This window comes from Emys orbicularis, chromosome 1 (assembly GCF_028017835.1).
Source record: "Emys orbicularis isolate rEmyOrb1 chromosome 1, rEmyOrb1.hap1, whole genome shotgun sequence".
NCBI classification, from domain to species: Eukaryota; Metazoa; Chordata; order Testudines; family Emydidae; genus Emys; species Emys orbicularis.
This window is the reverse complement of record NC_088683.1, coordinates 237,088,680-237,110,389: the sequence shown is the minus strand read 5'-3', so window position 1 is coordinate 237,110,389 and position 21,710 is coordinate 237,088,680.

Genomic DNA, 21,710 nt, shown 5'->3' with positions numbered 1-21,710 from the left:
CCATGACAAGGTTTAAAAACAAAGAAGAAGGAAGTACTTCTTCATGCAATGCACAGTCAACCTGTGGAACTCATTGCCAGGGGATGTTGCGAAGGACAAAAGTATAACTGGGTTCAAAAATTACAATATAAGTTCATGGAGGATGGTCCATCAGTGGCTATTAGCCAAGATGGTATGGATGCAACACCATGCTCTGGGTGTCCATAAGCCTCTGACTGGTACTGGTTGAAGGTGGATGGTTCACTCAATTGCACTGTTCTGTTTATTCCCTCTGAAGAATCTGGCATTGGCCACTGTCAGAAGACAGGATACTGGATTAGACATGCCATTGTTCTGACCCAGTTTGGCCATTCTTATGTTCTGACCTGTGGGTTTGCTCTGATGTAGTACACACCATAACAAGTACATTCTAAACAAATTAAGCTATATCAGTAGATTCTTTTTCTCTGGTGTGCTAAAAACAGAAGAGATCCAGAATAAGATAACTTAAAACGATCCTATATTTAGTAAATGTATTTTGAGTCAAACAGAATTTACATTTATATTCTTACAAAAACTGGAGTTCTGGTCAGCTCAGGGCTCTGGTGAAATTGCTCTTTCCCCAGCTCACTAACAAGAAGAGGCACCTTTTGACATGAATAAAAATCAGCCAGCCAACCTTCCTACTTCCTAACAAAATTACCTACTTTGGACTCCTTACTCTTTAATGTACTGATAAAATGGAATCACTGACCTTTCAGTCTCCAGACCTTTCTCAAAGCATCTTTATTTTTCCCCCTATAAATCTATACTATACTCTTTCAACTGAGAAAGGTAATTAAGACAAAGGACACAACACAGTGTGTACACTCCTGGTTTTTCATGGCTCTGTAAGGACATGTTACCTAATTCCGGAAACAGAACTAAAACAAATGGACCCTTTTCTAGTAACAAGATCAGATTTTTAAAGGTATTTAGATGCCTAAAGTTGCAAACAGGCACCTAGTAGGATTTTTCACGAGTGCCAAATTCCTACGTCCCATTAGGGGTTTTAAAAAAATATGGCCCTAAGGCCCAGATTCTCAAAGGAAAACAATGGAAATTAGGAGCCTAAATACCTTTGAGGATCTAGGCTCAAGTAGCTTCTCTGATCTCTAGAGGCTAGGCCCCTTTCCCCTAGCCATTGGCAGTATTAATAGCAATGTAATGGGAGATGACAAGCACCCAGGGAGAGGGTAATTAAGGTCAGTCCCATGGAGGATGTGGATTAAAACCTTTAAATTGACTCTTTTCCCTTTACCCCTCTGTAAGGTTGTTGTTCTATGGCCAACACTCACCTGTGGAGTGAAACAACATGTTGCTTCACATTCTGCAAAAATATGCACACAACACATTCCATAAAAATGTACTAGACTTTTTGTAGATGCAAAGCAATTTCAGAATTGATGTTGCCACCTGCAGTATCAAGGGACTGTCATTAAAACCAATCTGTTTCCTTTGTGAGCGTTATAACATTCTGCATGACCACCCTGACCACCCTTCAGTAATATAAAGTAACTGAAGCCTTAGCATAGAAGCAAGCAAGCTACTTGGCATCAGTGAAAGCTGCCGTATGTGTTTGACCTCTTTGAAATTGCTGGCCTGATGAGTTTAATATGCCAGGGCTCTGAAGTGAGATTTTTCCCTTAATGAGCATAGACCTTTTTATAAAATTTAAATTTAATTCCCACTATTAAGAACTTGCCAGTCCATTTCAATGAGAAATTCATCAATTATATATCAGCTTTACACAGTCCTTTTTGTACTGATATCTAGGCCTTTGCATCTGAAAGCAGATAGGGTCTTGAAGATTTGCCAGGCCCCATTTTGTAAAGGAAATGGATTATCTAAAGGGACAGCTACTTTCACATTCCTAACAGCATGGTAAATCGGACTGGGGGAAAAAAAAAAAAAAGCTCTGGGCTAACAACTGTAAATCATGCTTTAAACCCTGTAAAACCCTTTTAGAGAGGGTTTATCTGGGTCTTTAAGAAATTGGAAAGAGTCTTACTACACCTAATGACAAACATCTCTCTCATTTTAGGCTACATAACCTCCAGCCCCAATAACATTAATTTCCTTAGCACTTCAGTCCCATCCCCCATTGTATGTTGTGTTCTGAGATATTAGTTCAGCTATTTGAGAATCCAGAAAACTTTGAATGACACACTGTGAAGGTTTGTGAATAAATGCAAAAGGAAGGGCCATAGAACAACTGAAGTCAGAGAATACCTGTAATAAACATTGCTAAAGCAAATTACTAGATTAGGCTATTAATAGCAAAAAAATGAATTGTCTCTAGCTAAGGAACTCTTATAATCAAAAAGGGGGAACTCATGGGAAATCTATAGCAAGGATTAGATTAGTGCCACTTTCTCACATTATCTTTTAACTAGTTACATTTTATCTCAAATTATACCCATGATTTATAAGCCATCACTTATATTCCACCAATTTCCCATTGCATTTTAGTTTTGAATATATTATTGGTCTTTGTTTATCCTATCCCACATTGTCCAGGAATATTGCACAGTCTATGATATTTTATCAAAAGATTTCCATCCTGTTGGGTGAAAAACAAGATCCACTTCAATTTAGGTTTACACAGTTTTTTTTAGCTTTTATTTTGTAGGGATTTAGACAATGCTATCTGTGAATTACATATACATGTAAAAACAGACAAGGCAAGAAACATAACTGATCAAGTTACCTCTCCTGGGTCAAGGTGACTCTTTTCAAATCTCTGGTATCTGCTATGTTCTTCCCCTGCGTCTTTTCCACTCTCTTGTTGTCAATCTATATAGTATCAGTTGTTCCATAACTTTGTGCAGACTCCATTTACTAAGTTACCTCGTTTGTGTACCTACATATTCTAAATATTCTCATGAATAAATCACAATAACCTAAATTAATACATTTTTGCTTATCCTGCTACAACTTACTATTATCTGTCTACTTATGTCATTTAGGTCTTTGCTGTTAACCTCACTGGCTTCATCCAGGTTTTTTTTTTCTTCTTCTTCTTTTCTCTTACTGTTCTGTTTTTCTGGGTCTGGGTTTTTACTTACTAGCTTGTCTTGTTAGGAGGCGAGTGAAGGGAACCTGAAGTTAGCAATTCCCTCATGACACTCTGCTGTACCCTGCTGTGTACACAGATCAAGGTTTTTATTAATAAGTCACAGAAACCAGTTTTCATGGTTTACCCAACCACAAAACTGTTTCAGAAGTTCTGAAATGCTGCATCAGCAGAGATGCATACAAAAGCAAAAGTTCCTTTTATGTTCTTATAATACCATATATAATATTCATTTCTCAAACACTATTTAGTATATATATTTGACTAAATTCATTTCTAACATTTCTTAGCCATTGCCCCTTCACTGCAGGGCAACAGCTTATATTGCACAGCACCTAGACTTACTTACCCAGAGCTTCACCATACTTGGTCCTTTTCTCATTATGTCTTGTGATTTGTTATATAGATTTCAAATTGACTGAGTACAAATACTGCTCCCCATGTGTGTAAAGATGCTTTGGGATAAGAAGAAAAGTAAAAATAAGTGCACATCTTGCAAGACACTGAGACACTATTTCCCATTTGATAAATAATATCCCGCCAGCATGTTATATTGCACTCTAGGTGAGGTTTCCTAAGATGCAGAGGGCCCCTACATCATTTATGCCCCACATTGGGGCTGAATTGATAGGCTGCCACCAGAGTGAACGCAGGGGTGCCTTTGCACAAAGCAGCTCCACAAAGCAGGCACAGAGGGTGCAGGCTGGCCTGGGGATGGGCCACAATCTGTATTTACATAAAGCGAGTGGCTCCAACAGACCATGGAAGGAGTCAGTAGAAGTTGTGGGGAATGTGGGTTGCTACACTGCAGCCCTGGGCCCCGGACAAAAGTACTACATCCCCAATCCTTTATTCACCAGAATAAAAGCAGGTTTTTTGTTTTGGTGAAGTGATTCCACCCACTCAGAGGTATGCAAATTAAATTAGGGGATTACTGTGGATAAACGAAGGCTTTATAATCAGTAGTGCATGGAGATTTAGCCTCATGCCTTCTATTATCCATCACACTGAAAATGTATGACAAAGGCTCATTGTAGTATTTACCAGTTCTCAGATTGTACTATATGTTTAATTTTTATTTCATAACACTGAATAAGAAAAAGAAGGGGAAAAACCAGCCAGAGCTTGCACAAAAATCTAACCAAGAATCACTAGTGAAAGAGCACAGCACAAAATGAAGAGAAGAAGACTAATGGACACTTTTAATCAGGCACATAAGGCCAAGAAGTACCAGGTGCAAAATCCAGTATGATCACCAGTGCACGGCAATGTAAGAATCAGAATCTGGTCAGAATCAGTTGTAACTCCTCTGAAGTCAGCAGACTTACACTGGAGTAAGACCAATGTAAGAAAGATAATTGTTTTGCTCTTAGTAAATGGCATATAAAGGGAAGATAGACACAAAATTGAGAGAGACCACACAGAAAAAGGTGACTTTTAAATGCATCTGGTAGGAACATCTGAAGATATAGCTATTTGGGGAAATGATACAGCTACACATACAGGAAATAACTAAAACTACAATTAAACTGCCAATGGCACAGGCTCTTTTAGGAGTGCATAATGTAAAGCTATTAAATTAACTTAGAGCTTCAAAAAGTCTTGCATTTTGCACTTAAACACTATTCGTACTCATTTCAAAAGCCTTAATGTTCTGCAATTGATAAATGGTTTGCCAAGGTCCAGGATTATCCTTGCCATGGGGTTGGAGGGAACAAACTCTCAAACTCTGCCTAATAAACCAGGAAAACGACAATAATCAGACGAATGTAGTATTCTGTCGGTCTTTCATGAATGGTATGAAGTAAAACATGCAGAAAAACTATACCATAAACTGTAGCAATCTTTTGATCTGAAATAATAATATTTTTTTTAAATGACTATTAAGGCTATTTTAAGGTATTTAGTAGTTAACATGCACTTACTTGCTTAGTACTATGCATATTTATAATATATTTTGTAGGCAGTACAAACTATTCTTTTGTATATGTTTTTCTCCTGTTAGTCTACAAAATGGACATAAAAAAAAAGAAAGGGATAGAAGCATTTGCTTGCTCAAATGCTCTCAGTCTTTATTTTGGCATGTTCAGGGATAAAATGCTAGGGTGATGTTTGTCTGAGCATTCTAACTGAAAATGAAGTGTGTTTACCATGAACAGAATGACATTGTTTGCTGACTGCTATAATGCTCCTGTTGCTTGAGAACGGAGCAAACATAAAGGGAAAGTAGAATCATGTTTTGGTTCAGAGTAGTGGCTTAGTGTTCTGTGTAAATATGATGCAGTGTTTGTTTAGAGGATTTCTCATCTATAAAGATATTGGGCCAAATCCAGGCCACAGTGAAGTCAATAGCAAAACTCCCTTTTGACTTCAATGGAACCAAGCTTTGGCTCAATTCAGTTTAAATACACTAATGTGTCTGTCCAGGATTGAAAGTTGGCACTTTGTGACAGTTTCAATGTCTTGAGTTTCCTAGATAGCAGCATTGCTGTTGGAAAAAATGGGGGTGGGCTGCATATGGCAATACCTTAAAAATTTGGGCTCTTCAGAAACAAATATGGCCTTCTTCATTGGAGCCTGAGTCCGCAGCCGTAGTTAGCCACATAGCTAGCCACATTTACTAAGTAGAATAAAGTCTCTTTACTGAGAGTAGAGCATTGCTATGTAGCCTTTCACATTTTGTAATTAGACTATTTAAAGCTAAACAGCAATTTCTCTAAAGACAGGCAGCAAGGATACAATTTTGAGTGAAGAGGTTTTCTGGGGGTTTTGCTTGTTTGTTTTATTGTTAAATAAATTTGTATCAGATACAGGGGAAAAATATACTCCCAGATAGTGTTATTCAACTCTGAATTTCCTCATAGTCTTCTTTGGCCTTGACTAACCTAAATAGCTTTGTGTTATCTATAAATTTTGCAACCTCACTGTTCACCCCCTTTCTACATATCAAAGATATTAAACTACAAGAGTTCTAGCACAGAATCTTGTGACATCCCACTCTTACCTTTTGCTATGTTGACAATTACCATTATTCTTTGTCTTTTCTCTCAGAGAGTTTCTAACCCATTGATATATTTTACTTCTTACTCTGTAACTACTTACTTTCCTTATAGATCTCTTGTGAGGGACTTTCTCAAAGGGTTTTTGACAGTCCAAATCAATTATGTCAGCTTGTTCTCCACTATCTCCTGTTACCTGGCAACTCGTTCTCAACTAGAGCTTCACAGTCCACAAACATGTCATTTACCGTGTTTTATAACATCTACACACAACCGCCTAAAATATGCTCTGCCACACCAGATTGATGAACTCCATGAATTCTGCAGGGAAAGAGAAGTTAATTCCTCTTTTTACAGAGGACAGAGCAGTATAGCAGATCACTGATTCATTCTCAATTAGTTAATCCAAATCAATAGCCTGCATGTATATTGCTTGATAGCTATTTAGATTTAGAGGTGATCAATAAAGGCCAGTCTGTGTTCACTACCGTGTTGTGATACTAATATAGGACTGATTACTGCAACAGAGGCATATTATTTAATATCAGTATTTTGTGATTAACAACTGGGGTCCTTAAAAACCCAAATTTATTGCAACCAGGCTTAGCTAAAAACAGTAATCCATAAAATAAAGTCTCCCAATAACCATCTACTTCTATGAGGCAAGTCATACAGATTGTCCATTAGGTCATACACGTTTGCAATAAATGGATAGACACACAGATGCAGTCAATTGCATTCAAAAATATTAGGAAAGCAAGCAATAAAGTAAAATCCAGTGTTGACATTCTGCCTGGCCTCTGCAATGGTTAGAGTCACAATATAATCATCTACATATCTGTGAAATGCATTAATAAACTCAGATAAGCACACAATACAAACATATGGAGATATACCTATCCTATCTCATAGAGCTGGAAGGGACTCTGAAAGATCATTGAGTCCAGCCCCCTGCCTTCACTAGTAGGACCAAGTACTGATTTTTGCCCCAGATCTCTAAGTGGCCCCCTGAAGGATTGAACTGACAACCCCGGGTTTAGCAGGCCAATGCTCAAACCACTGAGCTATCCCTCCCACCCCTGAGTGTCAAGTGAACCTTTGTCAACAGTCACACACAGACATATATACACTAGTACTCTCAGCACTGGCTAAAGGATCAGCGGTTTTCTTTAGCATTATTTTTCATGGCTTGACTTGATGAATGCTGTATTAAGAAAGCAATTCACACACAAGCATCTGACAGTTAAGTACAGGTTAATAACAGAGAAATAATTATTTTATGTGCACAGTCCAAGGTACTTGCATGCACTATGGAGAAATCTAATCATACAAATCTTCACCTCTTCTGAGAAAGGTAACTCCAGTTCAGCTGATGAGGGAAGTATATGCAACAAGTTTGTGGTGTTAGTTGTGAATGTTTAGAAAGGCCACTAAGGGACAAACAGCAAGGAGGTAAGAGTCTGTTTAAAAAGGAAACAAAGAGTCTGGCATTCACTCCAACTGTGGTGTGCTGGTCTCTAAGCTTTGCATGGTGGCCAAGTGGGATCAAAAAAAGATCCAACAGATCACAGAACACCCTTGCCAAAAGGGAAAAGGGAGAAAGGGAACAAACAAGCAAACCCTCAAGCCCAGCCAGAAATGGCCAAAAAGCTGTACAGAGCTAGCTTCAGAACAGGCAGAGTTAAGGTTGCTACCTTCAGGACACAGAAAATCCAGCCAATGGTCACCCCTCCCCTACTCCTGCTACCAATAACAAATAAGGTCATTCCCCACACAAGAAGACTCCTGGAAACAGCTGAGGAACAAAGACTGAACTGGGGGGAGTGCTGGACTCAGGCTAAAGGGATTTCTAGCCTATGAATGAAACTCCTGGGAATTCCAAGCTGTAAAACAAGTGCAGCTTGCCCCTTAAGAATCTGCAGCCTGCTTGTATCATCTCCTAGGGTAATTCATATCCAATCAATCTAGTATAGTAAGCTTAGTTTATTTGCTAGGTAATCTGCTTTGATCTGTTTGTGATCCCTTATAGTCACTTAAAGTCTATCTTTTGTAATTAATAAACTTGTTTTTGCTTTATCTAAACCAGTGAGTTGGAGTGAAGTGTATGGGAATCTTAGCTCAAAGGGCAAAGGCTGTTGCATATTCCTCTCCACATTGAGGGAGGGGGGCGAACTTTCTGAGCTTATGCTGTACAGTTCCCTGTGCAGCGCAAGATGGTGTAATTTTGGGTTTATACTCCAGAGGGGGTGTGTGCCTGAGGAGTTGGAAGTTGCCTTCGCTGTAGCCTTTCCATTTTTGGTTCATTGTAAAGGCTGGACAGAGAGCCTGCATGTAACTGCAGCTGGGTGTGGCCCTACCTGTATGAAGGCTGGTGAAAGTGCAGGCTGGAGGGCTTTGCAGCTTGTCACAGCAATAAGTGTGAGATGGAGTCCAGGCTGGTGGGTCAGGGGGCTCAGTGGTACCCCAGTTCCAGGTGGAACCCCGAGGGGAACCCGTCACAACCACATTGTTTTGTCTCAGTACTGGATGGGGAACAAAACACCCAAAAAGAGGGCTATCCAACTTAAAATGGAGGAATGCCCTGATTACTCCCAGGAGCCTCAGATCCTGAGGAAGCCCCCCTACCATCCTCTCCCAGGATCCCCTGCCTCCCCATTCCTTAACTCTCCCTGGTGGTGAGCCTTGGCTCCATCCCACTTCCGAGTACTGAGAGGAGCCCCTGATTTTATTAGATTGAGGGCCTGGCATACCAAATAGGACCCAGATGCCAGACATGCTTCCAGGTACACAACATGTGACCTAGTTACAAGACTGCAGTGCAGCTGTACGTGCACGCAGCTTACAGGGAACGTTAGGCCCAATTAAAAAAAAAAAACATAACAAAAGGCACATTAAATCTTTTCACCGCCAATCAGCAAGGTGGTACAAAAAATAGCCAAACTAGTTATAAAACCTCCAGGTGACAACCCTAGAAAGAAGAGGCCTGAAAACAAATTCTAGAGAGAACTGCTATGGTGAGTCTCAGCTGCAACAGGGAGAGAGGATAGGAAAGTAAGGGACAGTGAAATTAAGGCCCACAGCAACATCACTTTGTTACCTCTGTGGGCAGAAAGGTGGTATGCCACTTTAAGGAAGCAAAGAAAAAGCGGGTGTGGTGGGTGGACTCTATAGTCTGGTAGAACAATGGAGATAGCTGATCCAGACTTTTTCCAAATGCCACCCCAAGCACAATTTGATTTTCAGACCCTGAGGGATGGCCACTTTGGTTAAGCAGATTCCAGAGGCTCCATCAGGCTTCCGGTTTAGAACAACAATCAGAAGAGAAACAAGTTAATACTCTGCTCTATACAATGGGACCTGTAGCAGAGGACATGACCTTTTCTGGAAACCTCACAGATGCTCAGATAAAACAGAAGAATTGAATCACCATTGAAGGCTATGCCACTATGTGGTTTTTGAGTGGGCACAATTTTCACTTACACAAGCAAGAGAAGGGTGAGTCAGTGAATGGTTTCACAACAGCCCTGAAAACCAAATCCAACGCCATGGCTATTGGGAGATGAGTGAGAATTTATCAGGGACAGGCTCATTGTAGGGGTGAGGGACGGTCAACTCTCAGAAAGGCTACATAGTGATCCTAACCTCACACTAGAGACACGCAAGAACATAGTCCTTGAAAGTCAGTGCATAAAGAAGCAATAGCACCAGGAATAACGTTGAGAAGAACATAAAAATGGGCATACTGGGTCAGACCAAAAGTCCATTTAGCCCAGTATCCTGTCTTTCGACAGTGGCCAATGCCAGGTGCCTCAGAGGGAATAAACAGAACAGGTAATTATCAAGTGATCCATCCCCTGTCGCCCATTCCCAGCTTCTGGCAAACAGAGGCTAGGGACATTATCCCTGCCCATCCTGGCTAATAGCCATTAATGGACCTATCCTCCATGAACTTATCTAGTCCTTTTTTTATAACCCTGTTATAGTCTTGGCTTTCACAACATCCTCTGACAAGAAGTTCCACAGGTTGACTGTGCGTTGTGTGAAGAAATACTTCTTTTGTTTGTTTTAAACCTGCTGACTATTAATTTCATTTGGTGACCCCTACTTCTTGTGTTAAGAGAAGGAGTAAATAACACTTCCTTATTTACTTTCTCCACACCAGTCATGATTTTATAGACCTCTATCATATCTCCCCTTAGTCGTCTTTTTCCAAGCTGAAAAGTCCCAGTCTTATTAATCTCTCCTCATATGGAAGCTGTTCCATACTTCTAATAATTTTTGTTGCCCTTTTCTGAACCTTTTCCCATTCCAATATATCTTTTTTGAGATGGAGTGACCACATCTGCACACAGTATTCAAGATGTGGGCGTACCATGGATTTATATAGAGGCAATATGATATTTTCTATCTTATTATCTATCCCTTTCTTAATGATTCCCAACATTCTGTTTGCTCTTTTGACTGCCACTGCACATTGAGTGGATGTTTTCTGAGAACTATCCACAATGACACCAAAATCTCTTTCTTGAGTGGTAACAGCGAATTTAGACTCCATCATTTTATATGTATAGTTGGGATTGTGTTTTCCAATGTGCATTACTTTGCATTTATCAACATTGAATTGCATCTGCCATTTTGTTTCCCAGTCACCCAGTTTAGCGAGATCCCTTTGTAGGGGGAATCTGCTTTGGACTTAACTATCTTGAGTAGTTTTGTATCATCTGCAAATTTTGCCACCTTACTGGTTACCCTTTTTTCCAGATCATTTATGAATATGTTGAATAGGACTGGTCCCAGTACAGACCCCTGGGGGACACCACTATTTACCTCTCTCCATTCTGAAAACTGACCATTTATTCCTACCCTTTGTTTCCTATCTTTTAACCAGTTACTGAACCAATGACAGGACCTTGTCTCTTAACCACACCGTAGAAGCCATCCATATCGGAAGGAAAATCTCTCAGGATGCCCATAAACAATATCCAAACTAGTACAAGCACAAAGGGATCCAGAGAGGGCTATTATAGCATAGAGTTAAGAAAAAGAATACAACAAGAGCATGAAAGAATGCCCAGGGTGTGGCAAACCATCTCATGGCAAACAGCTTTGTCCACATGCAAGAAGTGTCTAAAAGGAGACATTATGCAGGAGTTTGCAGATCTAAATGTATGGCAGTAGCAGCTGTCTTTCAAGAAGACCCAAAAGACACTGAGATAGCACACCTTGGAGCCATAGATGACCAAAATGAAGCATCATGATCACACCAGGAAAGTGTAAAATACACTTCAAAATAGATGGGAGCATAAGCTTTCGTGGGTAAGAACCTCACTTCTTCAGATGCAACTTGCATCTGAAGAAGTGAGGTTCTTACCCACAAAAGCTTATGCTCCCAATACTTCTGTTAGTCTTAAAGGTGCCACAGGACCCTCTGTTGCTTTTTACAGATTCAGACTAACACGGCTACCCCTCTGATACTTCAAAATAGATATAGGTGCTGATGTAACAGTGATTCCAGGATCACTTTAAAGGAGAATGAAAGCACCAACACTTCAAGAGTGAAAAAAATATTGCAAGACCCAAGAGTCTTCATTAAATGTGAAAAAAAAATAATGTTGGGCACTCAAACTCAGACAGAAGGTTAGAATAGCAAGAGATCTACTCTGTAGATGGCCTATGCACTTCTCTACTTGGCCACCTAACAGTCACTCCCCTAGGCCTCATTATAAAGGATAGAATCAGTCACTATGGATCTAGAATCTGAGACTAGGAAGAGATTCCCCAAATTATTCCAATGATTGGGGAAAGCAGAGCAGAAATACTATTAATAATGATTGGTGGTTACTTCATTAAAAACTTATATCAAATGCAAAGCCAGTTGCTCTGTCAACACCTCTAGCAAATGGATTCAGCTCTGTGAAACTGTTGATGGGAAGGAATTTGAGGTCCACTATCCCAACCATCTCTTCTCAAATAGACCCTTGTTGCCTGACTTCCAGATATACCTCTACCTTGATATAACGTGACCCGATATAACACGAATTCGGATATAACGCGGTAAAACAGTGCTCCGGAGGGGCAGGGCTGCACACTCCGGTGGATCAAACCAAGTTCGATATAACGCTGTTTCACCTATAACGCGGTAAGATTTTTTGGCTCCCGAGGACAGCGTTATATCGCTGTAGTGGTGTACTACAGAAGGAATATCAACAGAAAACCTGTCAGAAGAAGGATTTCCACAGATGCCATACACAGTGGCGGATTAGTCACTGGGCCAATGGGGCTCATGCCCAACGGCTCCGGCCAATTGGGGGACCCCGGAAAAATTGGCAGCCCCGCACCCTGACCCGCTCTGCCTGGCCGGCACTCCTGTTGGGGAGCGGGGCTGGGGTGCAGGGGCTTCACCCACTCTGCCCGCCTGCTCAGTGCTCCTGTCAGGGAGCAGGGTCGAGGCGTGGGGGCTTGCCCTACTCCGCCTGCCTGGCGATCCTTCCGGGGAGTGGGGTCCCCCCGTGCCCCAACTCCACTCCCCAACAGGAGCGCCGGGTGGGGCAAGCCCTCGTGCCCCGACCCTGTTTCCCCGGCAGAAGCGCGAGTGGAAGGAGAGGGGTGACTGCAGGCGGAAGGGGTGGGGAGGGGCCTCCACTTGCACTGGCGCAGAGCCCCACAAAAGCTAAATCCGCCTCTGGTCATATAGTCAAATCCTTGTGAATACTGTAACCAGAAGGTCTTGGGTGAAGGTCTCAAGAAAAGGGGACAGTGAAGGTTGTGCCAGGACCCCTCAGTCCTACTTTGTTAGGATGCCAGCAGGAATAACCTTTCAGAACTGGTGTTATCTTGTGGTGTCACCAGTGAGATCTGCACCCTGATCATTACCTGAGACTGAACCTGTGAACAATACCCTACCACTCCATATAGAACGATCAGTGTGTCCTCCAGATCCTCTCCCTGTGAGGAGATATCCAGCAAGAGAAAGACAGCCTCCTGCATTTTTGCAGTATTACATGAGATTTTGAGTATTAAAGAGAATCAGAGCCAAATGTCTTAAAAGAGCAGAATAAATCCCTGATGCAAAGCTGAAGGTTTAGGCAGTCCTTCATGCATGGAATGATTACTATCCAACAAAAAGTACTATGCCTGTAGTGTGTAAAGAAAAGCCATCCTGCCATAGCTTGTGTTGCTCCAAATTGGCACAGGAAATATGTCAGAGATCTCTGATTTTCTTTTCCCATTTGTGGCATAGTGCTGTTTTTGTTGGACAGTAATCATCTCCTGCAATGCAGTTTCTCCCTTCAAGAGACCATTGTCTCCCCTCACATTTGAATGACCAGATCTGATTTATATATTTGATCAATCATGTGTCTTTTTTGCCTGACCACCCAGGGAAGTTATTAATGTTGTAATTGGAGACCACAAAAATATGTACGCTCTGTGGCTTGCTGTTAGTTCTGTCTGTGTATCAAATTGTGCTTTGAATACACCTCTGATGGTTTCCAAAAAGTAAGCATGGATTGGTTGTAGCTATGTGAATGGCATCCTTCCATTATGTATCAACAAATCAGACACATCTTAATAGCCATATTTGTACTGCACACCTGCAAATTCACTCTCCCGGCAGATTACGAGACTTGTTTACGCTCCAAAATAAAGTTGTATTATTATATTTTACTACTACTGCTTCATTCACCATTATACCAATTTCAATGGAGTTACACCAGTGTAAAGCTGAAGTAATATAGTGGTCAATCTACACCAGTATGTTACCGCAGCTTTACACAGGTGTAATCCATGGACAGAATTCTTCTAGGTATTTTTCCATACAGAGCAACAATGTACTCAGCATGAATTACTATAACTTTAGATTAAGGAAAACAACAAAACAAGAACGAACAAAATTAAAATTTCCATAGAGACAGCATTGCGTGTTGCAGCATCATATCTGCCTCACAAAATGGCAGTTGCTCGTGTAAGAGAGTAGACCCCCTACCAATGTAAAGGATATCACAGGGAAAACTTAGCTGTGTCCAATGATCACCCTGTGCTTCTAGTGCTTGCAAGAGATTGCTTTATTCTGTGTCCATTTTTACCTAGCTATACATGAGAGCTTCATAGCACCTCTCCCAGACACTTGGTCTGGGAAGCTCAGCCCATACAGGCACAGCCCCATGTAGCACAATGTACACTGTGTCAGTCACAAAGTGAAGCTGATTGCAGATTAAGTTCAACAAGTGAAACCTCATTGCATCCTGTGGACTACTCTATCCATAGGGCTGTATTGCTTTCAGCCATATGGACAGAGCAGTCCATAGGATTTAATACCAAGGCAATTTTTACCAATGCAAATAGGTCAGTGACTACTTTGCCAATCAGGCAGGGCACTGACCTCCCAAAAATGTGAATAGTAGTCCACTGTAATTAAATACTGCATTTCCTTGAAGGTACATAAGTCCACTCCCACCTTTTCCCATGGTCAGCTGAGCAGCTCATATGGTAACGGTCTCGTTCTGCTGATGGTTATCACATGACCAAGGAGTGGAATTGTTTGCTCATTCCTGACCAGTAGGCACACTCTTGACACAACTGTCAGTGTCCAGGAGTAAGGCGTGGTGTTTTTTTTTTTGCATGATATCCTTATGTAATGAGATGGAGACAACAGCTCTGTCCTCAAAATATTATTTTATTCTGTACACTCACCTCATCCTTCATTTGAAAATATGATTCTGCTCCTACTGGTACTTGGCTTTTGTCTTCTTGCCACCCTGCTAGTATCGCTCCCCTGGCTGCCTGTATTTGGATGTCCTTTTTTGTAGTCTCTTTGATTTCCATCAACTTTGCTGTTGAAATGGGGAGATTGAACGCATTAACATACTACACTATGTCCCAATCCCCTTCCCTCATCTCACTGATGGTAGGGTTATATGCACTGCTCAGGGTATCAGCTAACACGGTAATTATCCTGGATGATATCTGATCTCTACCTGGTGGCACAGGAGGATCATAAACATGGGCTACAATCTCTTTGGAGCGGTAAGAAAGGGCTTTACCATGATTATCTCTAGGGGTTTATGATTTGATTGCACTATTATTGGGTGTCCACAAGTGTACTCAGGGAATCACTCTATTCCATATGCCACACCCAGAAGTTCTTTTGATGTTTGGGATTACCCCCATTTAGTCTGACAGGGTTCTGCAGGCTGCTCCTGCAGAAGAGTTACACACATTCCCTTCTCTGATGCATCACATGGAGTGTCAGTGACTCTCCTGGTACTTCAGGTGAGGTGCATCAGTTATTGGTTTCAGTGTGTCAAATGCTTGCTGTTGGGGACCTGCCCAGTTCATTTCAATATCCTGCCTTGTGAGCTGATGTATGGGTTCTGCTGCTACAGCCAGGTGTGGAAGAACTGGGACAGAAAATGAGTCATTCCTATGAAGCACTGTACCCCTTTCAGATCTACTGGAGCAGGGATGTCTCTGATTGCCTTGATCTTGTTGGGATTTGCTTTCAGTCTCTCTGTTGTGAGCAGATATCCAATGTATATCAACCTCATGCTGTTTGAGAGGCATATTTTCTGGTTGAATTTTATGTTCTTGTCCCTGCATTACTGTAGAAAAGCTTGTAGTTTTCTGTCAAGGTCTCATTCAGCTTCTGTATCACTGTTACCTTCACCTACAATGTAGATATCATCTACAATTATTTTCATCCCAGGTAGTCCTTCCAGTGCTTGGGTGAATCTTCTCTGGAACACCTCTTGTGCTCTACTTATGCGCATCAGCATGCACAGCTATCTGTAGCAACCAAATGGTGTTGCAAAGGTTATTAGCAAAGGTTGTCAGCATTCTGGACTCTTTATCTTGGCTTATGCGCTCACTTCGCAGACTGTAAAGATTCTAATTTTGGAAAGTTCTGACAAGATTTAATCAATTGTGAACAGGCAATAGTGGCATGTTTTCAATGCCTAGATCAGTGCCTTTGAGCCTATGCAGATCAATTTGCCTGATGGCTTCTTTACCACCACTTTGCTACTTACCCAGGCTGTTGTGGCCTCTACAGATGCTATGAAGACTTTTGACCTCCTTGTGTTCTGGATTATGTAGTGCCACTGGAATTTTCTATAGTGGCAAGCACACAGGTTCCTTCCAATTGCAGCTTTCCTTCAAGGTATACGTTGCCTTTGAAAATATCTCCATATTTTTTAAAAAAAGACGTTTCCATTGTCTATGGGACTCCGTCTTTTGGTACTTGCACTGCAACTATAAAATTATGATGCTGCACCCAGATCAGATCCATAACTTGTATGTCTGTATTCTTCCAAGAGAGGTCTGTGGTGCTTACAATTCACCACCACGTACTTCAGTTGGAAGCATCTGTTATTTTTTTCAGGTTAGTTACTGTGAGGTAAAATTTTCCTTCAGGTGGCATCACACCCTGATTGTACATTATTAGATTGCATGTTTTGTAATTGGTACATTCAAGTCCAATTCACCCTGAGGAATCACATTGCAGGAGGCCCTGTTATCCAGCTGAAATGACATAGGGCATTTCCCTATTAACATTATTTCATGCACAAAGATTGGCATTGTCCCTTGTTGCTTTCCTGTCCTGACAGCCTGAATCTGATATGCCCTTGGACTTAGGCAGAGAGTCATGATGTCATCACTGTTGTCTGATGTGCCATCCACTTCTGACTGATTCTTTCTGGGATCTGCCCCACTCTTGCAACACACTAAAAATAATGCAACTCGCCTCATTCCTTTAACTGCTGTCCTAGTGTGGGGCAGTTCTTCTTTACACATTTACGCTGTCTCCACAGTAAATGCATCTCACTATGGGTATGGAACCCTGGTCACCTGCTCTCCTTTGCTGTCATCTCACTGCATGTACTTCTGGGGGTGTTGTGCCTCCGAGGGCTTCCATTCTTTCTCTTGAAGCTCCCACTGCACACCCAATGTCTAAGCATCTGTCTAATAGCAGTAGCAGCTGCTCCTGCAGCTGGTGACCCCAAATGCCACAGACTGTCCTGTCACAAACCAGGGAGTCTGTCAAGTCCCCAAAAATACATATAGCTGAACTCCACAGTTTCATTCTGCTTTGGGAAGCAGTAGTTCCCCTAGGGCTCCTAGGACTGCTGTGAGGCATGGGGCAGTGGAGAGCTTCAGAGTGTTGCAGACCCCTCTGCTTTGTTCCCCAATAAGGCAAAGTAACAGTTTTACTTTCCTGCTGTTGTTGGCCTGGTGCGTGGCCAACTCTGTGTACAGCTTGAACGACTCCTTCCACCAGGTCCATTGCTGGGGTAGGTTTGTGTCTGCAAAATCCAGGGCTCCAGGGGGCTTCTCAGAGTTCCATGGCTCACGCTATCAGCTTCAGCACTCACAGTTCAGATGCTGCCACCATCTTTTATTAGCATAGAATGAAGCTAAATGCAGGTTAAGTTGAACAAGTGAAACTTTATTAAACCCTGGGACTATCCTGTCCAGTTGGCTGAATTGCTTCCAGCCTAACTCTCTACATTCCCAGTTCTACTGGTGTCCCATCAATAACAGGCCTTCCAGGGAACACGAGTCCTCCGACTCCAGTACCACTGGTCATGCATTCCCAGAGAAAAGCCCTGGGCTAATATTTTGACAGTGTTCTTCAGATCTGTTTTATCCATAGCCATGAAGAATACTGTGCATTCCCCTACAACAAATTCTAATGTAAATGATTTTGTAAGGGATGTTAAATACTTTCCATATTTCTGTTGTGACATGATGTAATGAAGCATGAGAAGAGTTGATTACCTATTGTATACAAGCAGCGGAATTTCATAAGTAATAATGTCACATTGACATAGATTTTCTGTGGTCCCAGAGATGATTGCTGGCAAGTCAAGCTCTGGGTACATGAATTATGAGTTTAACATACCACCCAGCTTCAGTTATGTCATGCTGGTATTTGTTGGTTATTCAACTACAAAGTCTGAAAATGGTCTCAGTTTTCTTTTCTGAAATGTTTTATAAACTGTAGATATTAGAAATTGGGAACCCATTCTAAACCTCTCTGGATTATCATCTCTTTTACAGCACTAAGCAAAGTTATCCAGAGGCCAAGCAGCTAGGTACACCAGCCATCAAACAGGCTGGGTTGTAGTATCACAAGATTTCCCATGCACCATCATAGGATATTTTATATTTACCTTGGTATTTTGAGTTCTCTTGCAGTGATTCTCACTGTTATCAGTACCAAACACCACAATGCAAAGGAGATTCAGCCCATAAAATCCACTGGCTATTAGAGATTCTGAGGCTAGACAGGCTAATTTTTGTCACCTGTTCTTTCACCAGGGTCAAAGATAAAACACAAACGCATTTTGCAGGTAATCATCCACTTGTACTTTCTTATCAAAAGCTGCATTTCTCTTCATGCAGAGTGATTAATGTGCCACGATATATCAGATCAAGTTAGGCTAAATCACACAGACTGCTGGGAACAATCATTTTTCTTGCTCTCAGCAGGATCTGGAGGACTGAACTGGAGTAGCATTCACAGAGACAGCAGAGTTTACTTGAAATGATAGATCATTACTTTGATCTTGGCACCCAGGCGGTGGTGCTGATCTACCAAATCATTGATGCACTCTACACAGACACACCCCTGTGCAATCATGCAGTAAAGATCACCACCTGACCCTAAGTACACATGAGGCATTGCCATATATTCTTACTTATTCCTTACTTATTTCTTCCTTCCTCTAAAGCTCAGGGCCCCTGAATTAGAAAAATCTGTGCGTAAGAGCATGAAAATCATACTTCAAAGGAAACATACATGATTTTTACATTGAGAATGAATAACGTAGATCATAGCTTCACTCTAAAACATGTATTTCACCATGACAGAGCTGAAGTAGAACTGAGCAATATATCAAAAACAAACTGAAGAGACTCGTGTTACCATACAGGGATGTACCAGTGTCTTGGGAAACATGAGTGTGGTTCTTGCTTTCAAACAACTTTGAGGTGGCTGCATTTTCGTGAAGTGAAGAGACTATTACTTTCTGATATGGAAACACAACTCCCACTGGCTTCCACTGGAAGTTGCATGTGTGTATCTTGGATCAGAATTAGGCCCTTGGTTTATAAATTGCTTTCAGAGCTTTAAAACTGAACAGACACTATGATAGAAAGGCTGTACTTTACCATAGGGAATCTTGATCACTCCTTATTCTTTGCAGAGGCATATAAGGGCTCCATTGTGATCCACCTTAGGTAGCAATAGCTTTAGTGGGTGTTCTCTCAGATACAAGCACCTCTACTACTGTTTGTGCTTCCATTGCACTTGAAGTAACTGAGAAATTTTTTTGAGAACAAGCAGCTCTTTTCCTTATCCTATCTCAATCAGAAAATAAACTTCAGTTTATATTTTTTTAAATATACTGTAATTAAGATGTGTTTTAGCTTGTGTGTTTGATATACTGCCCAGTATTACTAAGTAAGTGTCCTGTGTGTACTTAGGGTCAGATCATGGTCACAGTAAAGTGTGTGTATGAGGGGTGGGGGAGAGAGAGAGATAGGTGTATGGTCCCCCTTTACTTTCCTGTACTTGCGACTCCTGCTATTATGGGTAGCAGTGCAAGGTGGACAGCAGTTGTCACCAGGCTCCTTAATCCCATCTCCATGTAAGTAGGCAGAAAATGGTTTGAGATTTGGTTCCACCTCCCAAAGCACCTGCCATATCGGCTGAGCCAGCAGATTTCAAGATGGTCTATTCCTGAGGTAGCACAAGTATGTGATGCCCTTTACTCAGGGAAGATTTAAAATATAGTCCATGAAGTACACAATAGGGTATACTAACCTGAACACCAATCTACTTGTTTTAGGCTAGATATTGTGGTTTTGGGATTCTCTCGTGGCATTTTTAGGATTTGGGTTCTTTTCCTGACAAAATACATACAGAAGCACTGTCCCTTCAGTTAATAAATAATGCACAATATGCCCTCCTCGGACAATTTCATTTATGAGAGTTGGCCAGACCCTCCATCAAAACCGATCAGCCCATATTGCTTTTTGAGTAATGTAACTGTGAGGACATCTTCTTAGCACATTACCCCCTCAATTCTCCTTAATATAAACCTTCTGATTATCTTACAAAGTGCAATGATCTATGTCTAGATTGTTTGTTCTGTTTAAACTCAAATTTATTATGTCTTTCTACATATTTCAGGCAGAGTTGTAGTGTGATGTTGAGGAGATTTATTGTCCTGACAAGTGCATTTGTTGTGTGATAATTGTATGAGATAGCAGCTTTTTTAGCCACTCTGATCACAGGATCCAAGCCCTTTCCCAATATCTAGTTAATGCTCATCATCAACCCCCTTCCAGACTCTCAGGCCTGGATTAACTAGTTTGTAGTGTAATGGATTGGTCTATTTAATTTACTATTCATTCTTTGTTTCTTTACCTTCTTATCTTGCACAGGCAGATCCTCCAACCTGGTCAGATAGAAAGCAAGTTTCATCTAAATTACCTGCTCCATAACCTTTGCATATAAACACACTTCTGGCAGAGATTCTATGTACACAAGCTTGGGAGCCCAGCATATGTAAGGAAATCAGGATTGGGCTCTTTGTATGCAACTGAGGCAGGTGCTACATTTTCAAGAAGAAAGAGAGAATAAATTAAGACATAGTACAATACAGAGCAAATGTTAAACAGTCTTAATTGTGTGCACACATCTATTCATTTGCTAATAATTCACCATTAACTTATTATTATTTATATTGCAATAGTCTCCAGTCAGGATCAGAGAGCCATTGTACTAGCTGCTGATTGGTTGTTTGTCCTAAACTCCTTCTGCTGAAGAGGCAGGAGGAGCATGCCTCATACAACCAATCAGCACATACAAAAGAATACCCTGCATTCCACTGGTAATATGGAGTTTGCAAGCATGACTTGTCAATTCATTCTTAAGGCATCCCACCATCTATGCAGTTGCTGCTGAAGTCTTGGAGGCTGGATCCACATTGGGAGTTTCTGGCTGGTGAAGAGAGATGACCCAGACTATGGTCCTTCCTGTTCACGTTCAGTTCCCAGGGGGGCAGTAGGGGTCCTTTCTGGGCCTTGCCTTTCCCTACTACTGCTTCTGGTGAAGACTAGTGCTGGAAGAACTAGTCACTATTTGTTTGCTTCTAGTACCTTTTTATGTTCATGAATTATCTGAGAACAGACTTAGATTCTTATGACTTTGTTCATTATTTGATGAATGGCGTATGAAAACACATCTTAGCCTATGGATAAACCATGGCTCTTGCTTTGAATAGTAGGTAATTGTAATTTGATATTCCACTATGTGATTAGTCACCAAGATCACATGTGATTGTTTCTTCTTCTCAATTGGATGACTTCTCAACCCAAATAGAGCTTTCTAAATGGCTGTGTGAAATTTTCAAATGCCAATATTTTGAAAATAGATAATTACATGAGTATTAGTGTGCAAATTAATATTTATACAAGTGCTCAATGCTTTCTTTTTCCAAATAAAAGGGTTGTGAACACTTAGTACATTTGAATGAATATCTGGGCACATTTTTGCAGTGTTTGCCCATCATAGTTCTGATAGACATTGTCATTAATAATGTTACCAAAGG